This window comes from Somniosus microcephalus, chromosome 31, assembly GCF_052327205.1.
Source record: "Somniosus microcephalus isolate GS21.2 chromosome 31, FLI_Smic_1.0, whole genome shotgun sequence".
In the NCBI taxonomy this organism is placed as follows: Eukaryota; Metazoa; Chordata; class Chondrichthyes; order Squaliformes; family Somniosidae; genus Somniosus; species Somniosus microcephalus.
The window spans coordinates 15,328,631-15,347,182 of NC_141017.1; the positions used below are offsets into that span (position 1 = coordinate 15,328,631).

The 18,552-nt window shown below is 44.1% G+C and overlaps 1 protein-coding gene and 1 long non-coding RNA gene across 3 annotated transcripts in view; one reads left to right on the forward strand and one right to left on the reverse strand.

Annotated features, from left to right (window-relative positions):
* Positions 1-18,552, reverse strand: part of LOC147097600 (adhesion G protein-coupled receptor L1-like) — a 410,191-nt gene that overhangs the window by 265,297 nt on the left and 126,342 nt on the right. The gene's annotated exons all lie outside the window — the stretch shown is intronic.
* On the forward strand, positions 4,393-6,012 carry LOC147097601 (uncharacterized). The gene is made up of 2 exons (XR_015074316.1): positions 4,393-4,911; positions 5,281-6,012. It is a non-coding gene; the product is annotated as an uncharacterized LOC147097601 (long non-coding RNA).

Below are 18,552 nucleotides of genomic sequence, written 5' to 3' on the forward strand. Positions count from 1 at the left end.
AGCTGAGGGAGGGCGGTAGGTGGTAATCAGCAGGAGGTTTCCTTGCCCATGTTTGACCTGAAGCCATGAGACTTCATGGGGTCCAGAGTCAATGTTGAGGACTCCCAGGGCCACTCCCTCCCGAACTGTATACCACTGTGCCGCCACCCCTGGTGGGTCTGTCCTGCCGGTGGGACAGGACATACCCAGGGATGGTGATGGAGGAGTCTGGGACATTGGCTGAAAGGTATGATTCTGTGAGTATGACTATGTCAGGCTGTTGCTTGACTAGTCTGTGGGACAGCTCTCCCAATTTTGGCACAATTCCTTTTTGTGGTACCTAGCAATGATTTAGACTTCAATGTAGGGGGCATGATTAAGAAGTTTGCAGATGATACGTGCAGAAGATCAGAGGGACCATGTCCACCGATCCCTGAAGGTAGCAGGACAGGTAGATAAGGCGGCTAAGAAGGCATACGGGATACTTTCCTTTATTAGCCGAGGCATAGAATATAAGAGCAGGGAGGTTATGCTTGAACTGTATAAAACACTAGTTAGGCCACAGCTAGATTACTGCGTGCAGTTATAGTCACCACATTACAGGAAGGATGTGATTGCACTGGAGAGGGTACAGAGGAGATTTACGAGGATGTTGCCAGGACTGGAGAATTTTAGCGATGAGGAAAGATTGGATAGGCTGGGGTTGTTTTCTTTGGAGCAGAGGAGGCTGAGGGGAGATTTAATTGAGGTGTATAAAATAATGAGGGGCTTAGATAGAGTGGATAGGAAGGACCTATTTCCCTTAGCAGAGGGGTCAATAACCAGGGGGCAGAGATTTTAAGTAATTGGTCGGAGGTTTAGAGGGGAGTTGAGGAGAACTTTTTTCACCCAGAGGGTGGTGGGGGGTCTGGAACTCACTGCCTGAAAGGGTGGTCGAGGCAGAGACCCTCATCACATTTAAAAAGTACTTTAATGTGCACTTGAAGTGCCGTAACCCACAGGGCCACGGACCAAGAGCTGGAAAGGGGGATTAGGCTGGATCGCTCTTTTTCGAACGGCACATGCACGATGGGCCGAATGGCCTCCTTCTGTGCCGTAAATTTCTATGATTCTATAAGTCCCCAGGTGTTAATGAGGAGGACTTTGCAGGGTCGCGAGGGCTGGGTGTGCCTTTGTAGTGTCTGAACCCAATGCCGAGGTCGATGTCGGATGGTCTGTCCGGTTTTATTCTTATTATAATTTGTCATAGTGGTTTGATACAACTGAGTGGCTTGCTAGGCCATCTCAGAGGGCAGGTAAAAGTCGACCACATTGCTGTGGGTCTGGAACCACATATAGGCCAGACCGGGTAAGGACGGCAGATTTCCTTCCCTAAAGGACATTAGTGAACCAGATGGGTTTATACAATCCGGTAGTTACATGGCCAGTAGAGGTTATGATCGTCAGAAAGACTGAAGTAGATGAGCTAAGAGACGTCAGATAGATTGTCACTGACATGAATCAGTCATTCATGGAAGAAAGACTTATGAAATAATACTAAGCGGCCTGCGGGTGGTGCTGTCCAGGGAGAGTATAAATACTCGGGCACGGGCCCAGCTTGCGCAGGACATTCTTAACAGGAACTAGTGAAGGACACAACTAGACCTCCATGTTGTAAAACAGTTGATTAAAGCTTTATTTAACGCTTAGACCAAGTGCCTAGTAGTTTTCTTATGTCAGTCACGTGGATGTAAATGTTGAGTGAGGTGCACAAGGTGCAACAGTAAATGTGTTCAACACCAAAAGGATGCTTTTTGAAGCTTCTTCACTGATAGTAGCTAAAACAGAAAAAAGATTTGGGAGCGATCATTGATCATACATTTAAAAGCAGCTAGGCGGTAAAGAAACATCAATACAACGAATTAGGTGCTAATATGAATCTGAGGCATTGGGTTATAGGACAGAACAAGCTATGTTGACATTGTACAGATCAATGGGTGGCCATTATTCATAGCACAGCACAGAAAAACACACTCAGCTCGAGTACCACAGGGAAACACATTCGGAGTACGAGTATCACAGGGAAACACACTCGGAGCACGTGTATCACAGGGAAACACACTCGGAGCACGAGTATCACAGGGAAACACACTCGGAGCACGAGTATCACAGGGAAACACACTCAGAGCACGAGTACCACAGGGAAACACACTCGGAGCACAAGTATCACAGGGAAACACATTCGGAGCACGAGTACAACAGCTATGGCGGAATTGACCAAGAGAATTGCTCACTATTTCACAGAGACTTGAGGTGAATCAAGAGCCATGCTTACTGATCCTTTACAGGCGTTATTCATTTATACAAGTTGCACTGTTAACACTTATTGCACAATGCTATTATTTATTTGCAAATAACCTTTTTTTTAAACTTGCGTATTTCAGCTTTGTGTGCTGACAACTCCAACTTTAAGAGAATTTGTAAAATTGTGTGCATGAATGTGTTAAAACAAATGAGCAGCCGTCAGCTAGATTGGTAATTGGTAGCGCAGGAAAAGGCAATCGGAGCGCAAGTACCCCAGGGGAACATACTCAGGGCACGAGTATCACAGGGGAACACACTCAGGGCACGAGTGTCACAGGGGAACACACTCAGGGCACGAGTATCACAGGGGAACACACTCAGGGCACGAGTATCATAGGGGAACACGCTCAGGGCACGATTACCACAGGGGAACACTCTCAGAGCACGAGTATCATCGGGGAACACACTCAGGGCACCACACTCAGGGCACGAGTATCACAGGGGAACACACTCAGGGCACGAGTATCATAGGGGAACACGCTCAGGGCACGATTACCACAGGGGAACACACTCGGAGCACGATTACCACAGGGAAACACTCTCAGAGCACGAGTATCATAGGGGAACACACTCAGGGCACCAGTATCACAGGGGAACACACTCAGGGCATGAGTATCATAGGGGAACACACTCAGGGCACGATTACCACAGGGAAGCACTCTCAGAGCACGAGTATCACAGGGGAACACACTCAGGGCACGAGTATCACAGGGGAACACACTCAGGGCACGATTACCACAGGGAAACACTCTCAGAGCACGAGTATCACAGGGGAACACACTCAGGGCACGAGTATCACAGGGGAACACACTCAGGGCACGAGTATCACAGGGGAACACCTAGAGCATGAGAGATTGAGTAGATTGGATCTGTACTCTCTGGAGTTTAGAAGAATGAGAGGTGATCTCATTCTTCTAAAATTAAATTGTGAGGGGGATGGACAGGGTAGATGCTGAGAGGTTGTTTCCCCTGGCTGGAGTGTCTAGAGCTAGGGGGCATAGACTCAGGATAAGGGGTTGGCTATTTCGGAACAAGATGAGGAGCAATTTCTTCACTCAGAGGGTTGTGAATCTTTGGAATTCTCTGCCCCAGAGGGCTGTGGATGCTCATTCAATGAGTATATTCAAGGCTGAGACCAATAGATTTTTGGACTCAAGCGGAATTAAGGGATATGGAGATAGTGCAGGAAAGTGTGAGTTGTGATCGAAGATCAGCCATGATCTTAGTGAATGGCGGAGCAGGCTCGAGAGGCCATAAGACCTACTCCCACTCCTAATTCTTATGATTATCACAGGGATACACACTCAGAGCACAGGTAGCCCAAGCTAAGTTAAAGAAAAAGGTCTCACTGGTTTTGAACCGGGAGTGGTGAGCTGAGCAATTCCGACACGGATGGACACTGGTCAGGCTCGAACCCACGAGCTGCTCACTGAATGCAAGAAATGAACTTCTAATAGTCACCAGACTGATAATACGTTCCTGCTTGTGTCGGAGTGCTTGTGACAGGCTTTCACAGTCGCCACTCCATTGGAGGTTTGGCCTCCAAATGCCCCGCCCCCCCCACACTCCCGCCATTGGTCGCCCAACACGTCCAATCTCCCGGCGCGCCCCGCCTCCCTCCGGCCAATCGGAAAGCAAACAGACTCTTCGTTACCTGGTTGGATATTTCTTGACCGTCAGTCAAACAGCCTAGTTTTCCCTATCCCCTATATACTTTTTACAACTAATAAACAAAAGTGTTCAAAGAAAATTAAAAGAAATGACACATTTTTTTAACGCCCCCGCCTCCTCTGATTTTTTTTTTCCCCCCCGTGCGTTACTCGCGGCAGGGTGTCCCGGAGATTAACCTTCAATTCCTGGAGACTCCAGGGGGAGCAATCCCGGAGGTCTGGCGACCTAATGGCAGAGCCCGGAATTCGCGCGCTTAAACCGTTGACACGTGATGTTGGTCCCCCTCGTGACCGCCTGACGCCTTCGACCGGCGCAGCCTCGAGACTCACTCCCACCTCTTGTCCTGCGAAGCCCAATAGACCCAGAGTGTAAAGTGAGATGCAGATCGGATGAAAACACTGTTGTGAGCGGTTGGGCAGCAATGGAAGGCGCATTTTCCCGCTGATTCCGCTCCCTGCGCCTTAAGCGGTAGTTAAGTCCACCGTTCCCTGATTACAATGAATCCCTCAGCATTGCCCCACCTCACGTCAAAAGTGGTCAGAATATCACATCATGATTGCATCACATCCCGGCTGTACCGAGCACACAAAAAGTTACCACCTATTTTTTTTTACCGTTTTAAAAAAAAAAAAACCTCCTCAACTTAAGCAGTAAACAAATAAAGAAATTCAATCTTGCGTCTGGTCGAGTCATTGCGCGCGGAACCAATCAAAGAGCCAAAATCATAGATAAACAAAGTTTACAGGTTGCGGAAAAGGAAGATCGGAAAAAGGCAAGAGGAGAGAGAGGAGCAGCGAGTGAGGTAGCCCAGGAAACCCGGTTGCTATGGGAAACATGAAGAAGGTTCTGGATAAAATCAGGCAGATGGCGTTTACGGACACACTGAGGCACCCATGGGTGAGGAATATCCCTAAGGAGGTAAAACACACATCCCGAACGACTTTTTTTTTACACTTACTGATGTCCCCATGTTAGGTATGTGATACAGGCTAATGACTGCTAGTTACAGGTAGAGATAGCGTCGGAATTAATTCTTGGCTACACATCTGCCCCTGCTGGGGCCAGCACACCAGAGAAAGGGGGTAAGGGAGTAAACAATTATATAGGTACAAAAAACAAAGTGTTGGGGTTGGAACTGTGTATGTTATAGCTTTACCTTTTTGTTCCACTTCTATTTAAGCATCGGAAGAGAGAGAGAGTGAAAAAGGTGCAAGAAAAAAGAGAAAATAGATTAACATATTTTCGAGCACTGTAACCAGTGGATTAATTTTTCTTTTTTTTTTAAAGCTGACGATTCAACAAACCTGTCACAGAATAATGAAATGATTTTGTTCTCGTTGCATATCCTTCATCTACTCCCAGAACTCAACAGCAATCTTGTGCAGAACTAATATTAGCAGCTAGCAGATTATGACACAGTTTCGAGTAAGAGAAAAGGGTTAGTTAAAAGACCCCCGAATCTCCACAGCCTTTGACAAGTCACATTTCACAATCCCTTGGAAAAATGGTGACAAGATTGATTAAATGAAAACAGATGGAATAACCGGATCGCCAGAAAATGGGGCCTGAGCCATTACCTACTTTGATTGAATGAAAGAAGAGGGTCCATTAATCGAGGTTACACGTGTGCTGACCCAGTGCCCATGTATCTGGGCAAAGAGGTGCATCTCACTTTACACTCTGCGCCAACTCTAGTCAATCCTATTGGACTTGTGAGCAACCAATCACTAGGCCCTGTGGTTACTTAGCAACCAGTTAAACTGGGGTGCGGGGGTGGATGTTAAGTGCTGTGCCAACCATTGGCTAACCAGTTAAGGAGCTGATTTGTTTCGTATGATGGTAGAACATGCTTTGATGTCACACCCACAGGACTGCCTCGTGTTGGCTTGTTTTAGTATTGATGCCCTTGTTAAATCTCATGATGTCTTTCCGCGGGCCACCCCATTCGCCATTTCCGCACTGTAACCTGTTTCGCTGTCACTCCAAATGGTTGATAAAGCCCCATGGTCTTGTCCGTGATCTTATTTTCTGTGTGTCTGTAACCCATTCCACCATTTTATCTAATTGGTTAAGTTGTTGGCTGTTTTACTGTCAACACACACTCATGTGGATAACCCACTTACTCAATGCAGACGCTTCAGGCTCAGTGGGTCCAGGCTAAAGCACAGCAGCGTTAGCGTAGCAACTGCATGACGTCGAAGCATCCGACACTGGAATGGGGCTTCGTCCCAACATTATGAACAATTTCACAAGTGATGCAATGGAGAGTTTAACAGGAGAGGGGGTGGCCACAGGTAATGAAATGGACAGTGTAACAGATTGGATAGTGGAGACTATAACAGTTAGGTCAAAGGGCAACCTGACAAGTAATGGCCAATGGGAAGAGGAGGGCCTAATGGGCAATGGGAGGGTCTGATGGGCAATGGGAGGGTCTGATGGGCAATGGGAGGGTCTGATGGGCAATGGGAGGGTCTAATGGGCAATGGGAGGGTCTAATGGGCAATGGGAGGGTTTAATGGGCAATGGGAGGGTCTGATGGGCAATGGGAGAGTCTGATGGGCAATGGGAGGGTCTAATGGGCAATGGGAGGGTCTAATGGGCAATGGGAGGGTCTAATGGGCAATGGGAGGGTCTAATGGGCAATGGGAGAGTCTGATGGGCAATGGGAGTGTCTAATGGGCAATGGGAGGGTCTAATGGGCAATGGGAGAGTCTGATGGGCAATGGGAGGGTCTAATGGGCAATGGGAGAGTGATGGGCAATGGGAGAGTCTGATGGGCAATGGGAGGGTCTAATGGGCAATGGGAGAGTCTGATGGGCAATGGGAGGGTCTAATGGGCAATGGGAGAGTCTGATGGGCAATGGGAGAGTCTGATGGGCAATGGGAGGGTCTAATGGGCAATGGGAGAGTCTGATGGGCAATGGGAGGTTCTAATGGGCAATGGGAGCGTCTAATGGGCAATGGGAGAGTCTGATGGGCAATGGGAGGTTCTAATGGGCAATGGGAGGGTCTAATGGGCAATGGGAGAGTCTGATGGGCAATGGGAGGGTCTAATGGGCAATGGGAGCGTCTAATGGGCAATGGGAGAACATAAGAACATCAGAAGTAGGAGCAGGAGTAGGCCATACGGCCCCTCGGGCCTGCTCCGCCATTCAATAGGATCATGGCTGATCCGAACCTAGACTCACGTCCACTTCCCTGCCCGCTCCCTGTAACCCCTAATACCCTTATCAGCTAGGAAACTGTCTATCTGCGTTTTAAATTTATTTAATGTCGCAGCTTCCACAGCTCTCTGGGGTAGCAAATTCCATAGATTTACTACCCTCTGAGTGAAGAAGTTTCTCCTCATCTCAGTTTTGAAACGGCAGCCCCTTATTCTAAGATTAGTCTGACCCATCAGTGGAAACATCCTCCCCGCATCCACCCGATCAAGCCCCCTCACAATCGTATATGTTTCGATAAGATCGCCTCTCATTCTTCTGAATTCCAATGAGTAGAGTCCCAACCTACTCAACCTTTCCTCATAAGTCAACCCCCTCATCTCCAGAATCAACCGAGTGAACCTTCTCTGAACTGCCTCGAGAGCAAGTATATCTTTTCTTAAATATGGAAACCAAAACTGCACGCAGTATTCCAGGTGTGGCCTCACCAGTACCCTGTATAACTGAAGCAAGACTTCCCTGTTTTTATACTCCATCCCCCTTGCAATAAAAGCCAAGATTCCATTGGATTTCCTGATCACCTGCTGTACCTGCATACTAACCTTCTGTGTTTCATGCACCAGGACCCCCAGATCCCTTTGTACTGTAGCACTTTGCAGTTTCTCTCCATTTAGATAATAACTTGCTCTTTGGTTTTTTCTGCCAAAGTGCATAACCTCACACTTTCCAACATTATATTCCATCTGCCAAATTTCTGCTCACTCACTTAGCCTGTCTATGTCCTTTTGCAGGTTTTTTATGTCCTCCTCAGTCACTGCTTTCCCGCCCATCTTTGTATCGTCGGCAAACTTGGATACATTGCACTCGGTCCCTTCCTCCAAATCGTTAATATAGATTGTAAAGAGTTGGGGTCCCAGCACTGACCCCTGCGGAACACCACTAGTTACTGATTGCCAACCCGAGAATGAACCATTTATCCCAACTCTCTGTTTTCTGTTAGATAGCCAATCTTCCACCCATGCCAGTATATTACCCCCAATCCCGTGATTTTTTATCTTGTACAGTAATCTTTTGTGTGGCACCTTGTCAAATGCCTTTTGGAAGTACAAATACAGCACATCTACTGGTTCCCCTTTATCCACCCTGTTTGTTACGTCCTCAAAGAATTCGAGCAAATTTGTCAAACATGACTTCCCCTTCATAAAACCATGCTGACTCTGTCCGATTAAATTATGCTTATCCAAATGTCCTGTTACTGCTTCCTTAATAATGGACTCCAACATTTTACCAACCACAGATGTTAGGCTAACTGGTCTATAGTTTCCAGCCTTTTGTCTACCTCCCTTTTTAAATAAGGGCGTTACATTAGCAGTTTTCCAATCTGCTGGGACCTTTCCTGAATCCAGGGAGTTTTGGAAAATTACCACCAATGCATCCGCAATCCCTACCGCTACTTCTCTCAAGACCCTAGGATGTAAGCCATCAGGTCCAGGGGATTTATTCGCCTTTAGTCCCATTATCTTACCGAGTACCACCTCCTTAGTGATTTTAATCGTGTTTAGCTCCTCCCCCCCTATAGCCCCCTGTTTGTCCAGTGTTGGGATATTTTTAGTGTCCTCTACTGTAAAGACTGATACAAAATATTTGTGCAGCGTTTTTGCCATCTCCATGTTCCCCACCACTAATTTCCCGGTCTCGTCCTCTAAGGGACCAACATTCACTTTAGCCACCCTTTTTCTTTTTATATAACTGTAGAAACTCTTGCTATCTGTTTTTATATTTTTTGCTAGTTTACTTTCATAATCTATCTTCCCTTTCTTAATAAATCTTTTAGTTATTCTTTGCTGGCTTTTAAATGCTTCCCAATTTTCTATCCTCCCACTAGATTTGGCTACTTTATATGCCCTTGTTTTCAGTCGGATGCTATCCTTTATTACTTTACTTAGCCACAGATGGCTGTCTTTTCTTTTACGCCCCTTTTTCCTCAGTGGAATATATTTTTCTTGAAAGTTGTGAAATATCTCCTTGAATGTACACCACTGCTCATGTACCGTCTTACACCTTAATCTATTTTCCCAGTCCACTTTAGTCAACTCTGCTCTCATACCTTCATGGTCTCCTTTATTTAAGCTTAATACGTTGGTTTGAGATCCAACTCTCTCACCCTCCAACTGAATTTGGAATTCAACCATGTTATGGTCACTCATTCCAAGGGGATCCTTTACTAGGACATTTTTTATTAATCCTGTCTCATTACACAGGACCAGATCTAAGATTGCCTGCCCCCTGGTTGGTTCAGTAACATACTACTCAAGGAACCTGTCCCTAATGCACTCAATGAACTCTTCCTCAAGGCTGCCCTGCCCAATTTGATTTGTCCAGTCAATATGAAAGTTAAAATCCCCCATGATTATAGCTGTTCCCTTATTACAAGCCCCAACTATTTCCTGATTTATACTCTGACCAATAGAGTTGCAACTGTTAGGAGGCCTATAGACTACGCCCACTAGTGACTTTTCCCCCTTATTATTCCTTATCTCCACCCAAACTGTTTCACTATCCTGATCCTTTGACCCAATATCATTTCTCACTATTGCAGTGATTCCATCCTTTAGGGTCTAATGGGCGATGGGAGGAGGGTCTAATGGGTAATGGGAGGGTCTAATGGGCAATGGGAGGAGGGTCTGATGGGTTAGGGGGTGGAGGGTCTAACAGGCAATGGAATGTCTAACAAGTGATGGAGAGAAGAGTTTAACACGTGACAGAATGGGAAGCCTAAGAGATGGTGGAGCTGGGAGTCTAACAGGAGAGAGGGTGGTGAGTGTAACAGGGGAAGTAGTGGAGGGTCTAAAAGGAGACGGAGTGGCGAAAATAACGGATTGATGGAGGGGAGAGTCCAATATGAGAGGGAGTAGAGGCTGGCAGGAGAAGGCGTGGAGAGTTTAGATGGAAAGGAAGAGTCTTCCAGAAGGGGAGGTGGATAGTGTCCCGGCAGCAGGAGTGGAGAGTTAACTGGACAGAGAGTGCAGAGTCGAAGAGGTGATGGTGAGGAGAGTGTAACACGTGACAGAGTGGAGTGTCTAACGGGAGAGGGGGAGAAGAGCAACCTAGGTGGATTGTTGTAACTCTGCTCAGGTCCCTAACTGGTTGCCTGGTTACTCTGAATTGGACAGTCACACTTAACATTGGCCTGTGTTCTTTTACAATAATGGAAGGGCACATGAATAATTATCCTGCACAGAGTTATAAAGCCCAGGCATATAAACCATAGACAGCACCGTATTGCTCTATACAATCATGATGCATTGGACTGTGAGAACTTGTAACACTGCAGAGAACAGCTGATGGATTGAACTATTCTGCAATCATGAGGCCTGAATGTATAACGTACAGTATTTTAACACAGTTTCCATCAAAGAATAGACAATAAAAAACAGTAATACATGTGGGCATATGATAATGATTAATTGTGCAACCGACTTTGGACTTTAAACCATTCTGGAGCACAGGTACAGAACCTATTGGTAATTGGTGTGATGTATTTAAAGTTTTACTACATCTGTCACAATCCCAAATGTATTTTTTGATGTGAAATGCATTAAAAAATGTTGAATTCTGCTTTACACACAGAACAGGAGGAAATAGAGGCAGGCACACTGTTCAAAGAGGGAGGAATCTTACTGAGAAATGGAACATTTCACTGCTGGACAACCAGTAATTGGAGGGGCTCTCAGGGTGGGTTGCAATAAGTGTGGCCCTTTCTCTCAGCTGTGTTCTGACTCAGGCCCTCACTCCCAGCCACAGAACGTCTCTTCAGACACTTTCATCGGCATTCTTCAACCCTACAGCCCCTAACAGGCCTGTAAAAGGAGTGCAGCTTGGACCTAGAATAGGAGCCGATTTCTGCACTGCAACAACACTCAGTCGATTAGGAGGGTCTAAACTCAAAACACTGACTGCAAGGAATCAGGCTGAGGTGCGCCAAACCCAATAAGATGACTGCAGGGAATGGGATCATCCAAGCTCAATACCCTGCTGTAAGGGCTGGGAGTGAGAGGATCCAAAATCAATACACCAACTTTAGAGAATGGGACTGAGACCGTCCAAATCCACTGGGCATTACCAGGTAGCAGAAGGAAAAAAGACCTTCACCCTATCTGTCTGATCTATATGTAAACTTATGGCGAAAAGAACGTTGCCACTGCAGCCCACTGCATTCCCTCTCCCTCTCCATCAGGACTTTTTCCTTCTTTTGCCTAAACTGAATTGTAATTCCTGACTCAGCAATCACCATTTCTAACCCGGTTTCCCGCTAGAGAGAGAGTTGATCGGCGTCCTCTGTAGTCCAGGTCAAAGCTTCCTTGGTCAGGCTCTTCTGTCACCCCACCCCGCACCCACCCGTCACAGGAAAGTGGATTTTGAGGGACTTATCTGCTTGGTCCTATCTCCTGGTGTTTAAAAGGTTTGGTCCTCCCTCTCTGGTGCTCCCCGAACAAAGGGAGCTCCAGGACTCGGCGAGCGGAGGGAGAGGCGGAGCCAGTCTGTACCATGAACCTCTCAGTGCCACCTGCATGAGGGTCTCATGTCTAAACTGTCAAGTAGTACGAAGCTCTGGGCTCGAAAGTCCACGGCCGTTCTGGCAGATTCCCACACAAGCTCTGGACACTAGGTTTGGACGCAGCCCGTGTTGATTGGCCCATTGGAGAGTGGGATTTGAACTCCCAGTGCTACTGGATTATGAGTCCAGGCCTCTAGGTTACTAATAAGCAGTACCATAACCACTACACTACCATAACCGTATGTATTCCGAACCCAGAAAAGTCACAGGGGCAGTGGTGATGGTCAAGCACTTCGAGGTCAGGTACAACACGGGTTAGATACAGAGTAAAGCTCCCTCTACACTGTCCCATCAAACACTCCCAGGGCAGGTACAGCACGGGTTAGATACAGAGTAAAGCTCCCTCTACACTGTCCCATCAAACACTCCCAGGGCAGGTACGGCACGGGTTAGATACAGAGTAAAGCTCCCTCTACACTGTCCCATCAAACACTCCCAGGGCAGGTACAGAACGGGTTAGATACAGAGTAAAGCTCCCTCTACACTGTCCCATTAAACACCCCCAGGGCAGGTACAGCACGGGGTTAGATACAGAGTAAAGCTCCCTCTACACTGTCCCATCAAACACTCCCAGGGCAGGTACAGCACGGGGTTAGATACAGAGTAAAGCTCCCTCTACACTGTCCCATCAAACACTCCCAGGGCAGGTACAGCACGGGTTAGATACAGAGTAAAGACCCTCTACACTGTCCCATCATACACCCCCAGGGCAGGTACAGCACGGGGTTAGATACAGAGTAAAGACCCTCTACACTGTCCCATCATACACCCCCAGGGCAGGTACAGCACGGGGTTAGATACAGAGTAAAGCTCTCTCTACACTGTCCCATCAAACACCCCCAGGGCAGGTTCGGCACAGGTTAGATACAGAGTAAGGCTCTCTCTACACTGTCCCATCAAACACTCCCAGGGCAGGTACAGCACAGGTTAGATACAGAGTAAAGCTCCCTCTACATTGTCCCATCAAACATTCCCAGGCAGGTACAGCACGGGTTATATACAGAGTAAAGCTCCCTCTACACTGTCCCATCAAACACTCCCAGGGCAGGTACAGCACGGGTTAGATACAGAGTAAAGTTCCCTCTACACTGTCCCATCAAACACTCCCAGGGCAGGTACAGCATGGGTTAGATACAGAGTAAAGCTCCCTCTGCACTGTCCCATCAAACACTCCCAGGGCAGATTCAATGCGTTAGATACAGAGTAAAGCTCCCTCTACACTGTCCCATCAAACATTCCCAGGCAGGTACAGCACGGGTTAGATACAGAGTAAAGCTCCCTCTACACTGTCCCATCATACACTCCCAGGGCAGGTACAGCATGGGGTTAGATACAGAGTAAAGCTCCCTCTACACTGTCCCATCAAACACTCCCAGGGCAGGAACGGCACGTGTTAGATATAGAGTAAAGCTCCCTCTACACTGTCCCATCAAACATTCCCAGGGCAGTTACAGCACGGGTTAGATACAGTGTAAAGCTCCCTCTACACTATCCTATCAAACACTCCCAGGGCAGGTACAGCACGGGTTAAATACAGAGTAAAGCTCGCTCTACACTGTCCCATCAAACACTCCCAGGGCAGGTATAGCACAGGTTAGATACAGAGTAAAGCTCCCTCTATACTGTAGAATCAATATGCATGAGACCCAACCTTGGAATCGTAGCTACGCCTCTCCCAGAGCACCAGTGTGAAATTTTCTGAGTGACAAACTTTGGCCAGGTATTTGCTGTAGTCACTAGGACTGAGGCTGCCCATACTTATTTCACCTTGGACCCTTACAGCCAGTAGGCAGAGGAGACTTTCAGCCTGTCAGCCTAGGCTGAACTTGAACCCAGGCACCAAGGATTCTGCCTTTTCTTCAAAGGACCATTCATGATGCTGGAACTTGGCGCAAGTATTACTAGCTTACTCCGTTCCTCTTGATTTGGAGGACTCAGTACAGAAGTCTGCAGGAGTGTTGCTTCTGCTGAGGTTGATGGACAGCCATCTTAAACTAGTCACCAGGTATTCATTCAAATGCAGTCTTTAAGACCAATCGCATGCTAGACTGAACAAAACATTATATGTGCCATTTACTCCAACACTGATGCATGAGATGAGTGAAATACAATCAAGGTAGAAGCTGATGTTGTCATCTCCAGAGAAAGTCACCTAAAGCAGAGTGCCAGTCCAAGCTCTCTGGCTATTCTTAGCTTCTTCTCTCTGAGAGCAGAGCCATGAACACTGGTAACTGCTGTGCTATCACTATTATCACTATTTCTGGTGTGAGTTATCACTATTACCAGTTTGTTGTCACTATTACTGTGTGTGTTATCACAATTACTGGTATTTTATCACTATTACTGTGTAGTATCAGTATTCCGGTGTGTGTTATCACTATTACTGGTGTGTTATCACTATTACTGTGTGTGCTATCACTATTACTGGGGTGTTATCACTATTACTGTGTGTGTTATCATTATTACTGGTGCGTTATCACTATTACTGTGTGTGTTATCACTATTATCAGTTAATTGTCACTATTACTAAGTGTGTTATCACTATTACCAGGGTGTTATCACTATTTCTGCAAGTGTTATCACTATTACTGTGTGGTATCACTATTACCGGTGTTTGTTATCACTATTACCATTGTGTTATCTCTATTACTGGTGTGTTATCGCAAATACTGAGTGTGTTATCACTATTAATGTGTGTGTTATCACTATTACTGGTGTGTTATCACTATTAACCTGTGTGTTATCCATATTATCAGTGTGTTATCATTATTACTATTGTGTTATCACTATATTATGTGTGTTATCACTGTTACCAGTGTGTTATCACTATTAATGTGTATGTTATCAGTATTATCAGTGTGTTCTCACTATTAATGTGTGCGTTATCACCATTACCATTGTGTTATCACTATTACTGGTGCATGTTATCAGTATTATCATTGCATTATCACTATTACTGTGTGTTATCGCTATTATCAGTGCTCGTTATCACTATTACTGGTGTGTTATCACTGTTACTGTGTGTGTTGTCAGTATTACTGGTGCATTATCACTATTACTCTGAGTAATCACTGTTACTGGTGCGTTATCACTATTACTGGTGTGTTTTCACGATTACTGCATGTGTTATCATTATTACTGGTGCATTATCACTATTACTGTGTGTGTTTTTACTATAACTGGTGTGTTATCACTATTTCCAGTGCATTGTCAGTATTACTGTGTGAGGTATCACTATTACTGGTGTTTTATCATTATTACTGTGTGTGTTATCACTATTACTGGGGCATTATCACTATTACTGTGTGTGTTATCGCTATAACCGGTGTGTTATCACTATTATCAGTGCATTGTCACTATTACTGAGTGTTATCACTATTACCAGGATGGTATCAGTATTTCTGTGAGTGTTATCACTAATATCTGTGTGGTATCGCTATTACCGGTGTTTGTTATCACTATTACCATTGTGTTATCTCTATTACTGGTGTGTTATCATTAATACTGAGTGTGTTGTCACTATTACCATTGTGTTATCACTATTACTGGTGCGTGTTATCAGTATTATTGGTGCGTTATCACTATTACTGGTGTGTTATCACTATTACTGTGCATGATATCACTTACTGGTGCATTATCACTATTACTGTGAGTTATCACTATTACTGATGTGTTATCACTCATACCGGTGTGTCTTATCACTATTGCTGGTGTGTAATCACTAGTATATTGTGTGTTATCACTTTTAATGTGCGTGTTATCACGATTGCTGCATGTGTTATCATTATAACAGTGTGTGTTATCTCTATTACAATTGTGTTATCACTATTACAGTGTATTATCACTTTTATCAATGTGTTATCATTATTAATCTGTGTGTTATCATTATTACTGGTGTGTTATCTTTATTACCGGTGTGTTTTCACTATTAATGTGTGTGCTATCACTATTACTGGTGTATTATCACTATTACTGTGTGTGTTATCACTATTGCCAGTGTGTATTATCACTATTACTATGTGTGTTATCACTACTGCCGGTGTGTATTATCACTATTACTGTATATGTTGCCAACATCACTGGTGTATTTTATCACTATTACTGTTGTTTATCACTATTAATGTGTGTGTTATCGCTATTACTGGTGTGTTATCGCTATTACTGGTGTGTTATCACTATTACCGGGGTGTTATTACAATTACTGTGTATTTTATCACAATTACCGGTGTGTTATTACTGAGTGTGTTATCACTATTACTGGTGTGTTATCACTATTACTGTGTGGTATCACTATTACCAGTGTGCAATATCACTATTACTAGTGTGTTACCACTATTACCAGTGTATTATCTCTATCTCTGTATGTGTTATCACTATTACTATGTGTGTTATCACTTTTACTGGTGTGTTATGAATATTACTGTGTGTTATCACTATTACCAGTGTATTATTACTAATACCGTTGCCTCTTATCATTATTAATGTGTGTGCTGCCACTATTCCCTGTGTGTATTATCAGTATTGCTGCATGTGATATCTCTATAACTTTGCACGTTATCACAATTACCAGTGTGTTATCACTATAACCGGTGTGTGCTATCACAATTACCAGTGTGTTATCACTATTACTGGTGTGTTATCATTAGTACTGAGTGTCTTATCACTAATACCAGTGCATTGTCACTATTACTGCTGTGTTATCACTATTACTGTGTGTGTTATCACTATTACTGTGTGTGTTATCACTATTACCGGTGTGTTATCACTATTACTGAGTGTGTTATCACTATTACTGGTGTGTTATCACTATTACTATGTGGTATCACTATTACCAGTGTGCGATATCACTATTACCGGTGTGTTGTCACTATTACCAGTGTGTTATCACTATCTCTGTATGTGTTATCACTATTACCGGTATGTTACCACTATTACCGGAGTGTTAGCACTATTACTGTGTGTGTTATCAATATTATTTTGTGAGTTGTCACTATTACCAGAGCGTTATCACTATTACTGGTGTGTTATCACTATTACTGTGTGTGCTATCACTATTACCGGTGTGTTATCATTATTACTGCGTGTGTTATCACTATTACCGAAGTGTTATCACTAATACTGAGTGTGTTATCACTATTACTGGGGTGTTATCACTAATACTGAGTGTATTGTCACTATTACCAGTGTGTTATCACTATTACTGTCATAAATCACAACTTCTACAAGAAGTAACTCAGGAAGTACTACTGAACAGACAGCTGAGGGCGCCGTCCGAGGAGTATAAATCCTCGGGTGTGGGCCCACCTTGGCAGAGACAATCTGGAAACAGGAAGCTAGTGACTACTAACTAGACCTCCATGTTTTGTTACAAGTCGATTAAAGCCTTGCTTTATGTACAACCAAGTGCGTAGTGAGTCTCTATTACGTCAATTACCATTGTGTTATCACTATACTATGTGTGTTATCACTATTACTGGTGTGTTATCATTATTAATGTGCATGTTAGCAGTGTTATCGCCATTAATGTGTGTGTTATCACTATTACCATTGTATTATCACTATTACTGGTGCATGTTATCAGTATTATCATTGCATTATCACTATTACTGTGTGGTATCACTATTACTGGTGCATTATCACTATTACTGTGAGTTGTCACTATTACTGGTTTGTTATCACTATTACTGGTGCACTGTCACTATTGCTGTGTGTGTTATCATTATTACTGGTGCATTATCACTATTACTGTGTGTGTTATCACTATTATTTTGTGTGTTGTCACTATTACCGGAGCATTGTCACTATTACTGGTCTGTTATCACTATTACTGTGTGTGCTGTCACTATTACTGTGTGTGCTATCACTATTACTGGTGTGTTATCATTATTACTGAGTGTGTTATCACTATTACCGAAGTGTTATCACTAATACCGAGTGTGTTATCACTATTACTGGTGTGTTATCACTAATACTGAGTGTATTGTCACTATTGCCAGTGTGTTATCACTATTACCAGTGTGTTATCACTATTAATGTGAGTGTTACCCATATTATCGGTGTGTTATCACTATTACTGGTGTGTTATCACTATTACTGTGTGGTATCACTATTACCAGTGTGTTATGAATATTACTGTGTGTTATCACTATTACCAGTGTATTATCACTAATACCGTTGCCTCTTATCATTATTACTGTGTGTGCTGTCACTATTCCCTGTGTGTATTATTGCTCGTTATCACTATTACTGGTGTGTTATCACTATTACCGGTGTGTGCTATCACAATTACCAGTGTGTTATCACTATTACTGTGTGTGCTATCACTATTACTGTGTGTGCTCTCACTATTACCGGTGTGTTATCACTATTACTGAGTGTGTTATTACTTATTACCCGTGTGTTATCACTATTAATGTGTGTGTTATCACTATTACTGGTGCATTATCACTATTACACTGTGTGTTATCACTATTACTGTGTGTTATCATTATTACTGGAGTGTTATCACTATTACTGTGTGTGCTATCACTATTACTGAAGTGTTATCGCTAATACTGAGTGTGTTATCACTGTTACTGTGTGTGTTGTCACTATTACTGGAGCATTATCAATATTAGTGTTTGTGTTATCACTATTACTGCTGTGTTGTCATTAGTACTTGTGTGTTATCATTATTACTGGTGCATTATCACTATTACACTGTGTTATCACTATTACTGAGTGTGTTATCAGTAATACTGAGTGTATTATCACTATTACCAATGTGTTATCACTATTAAT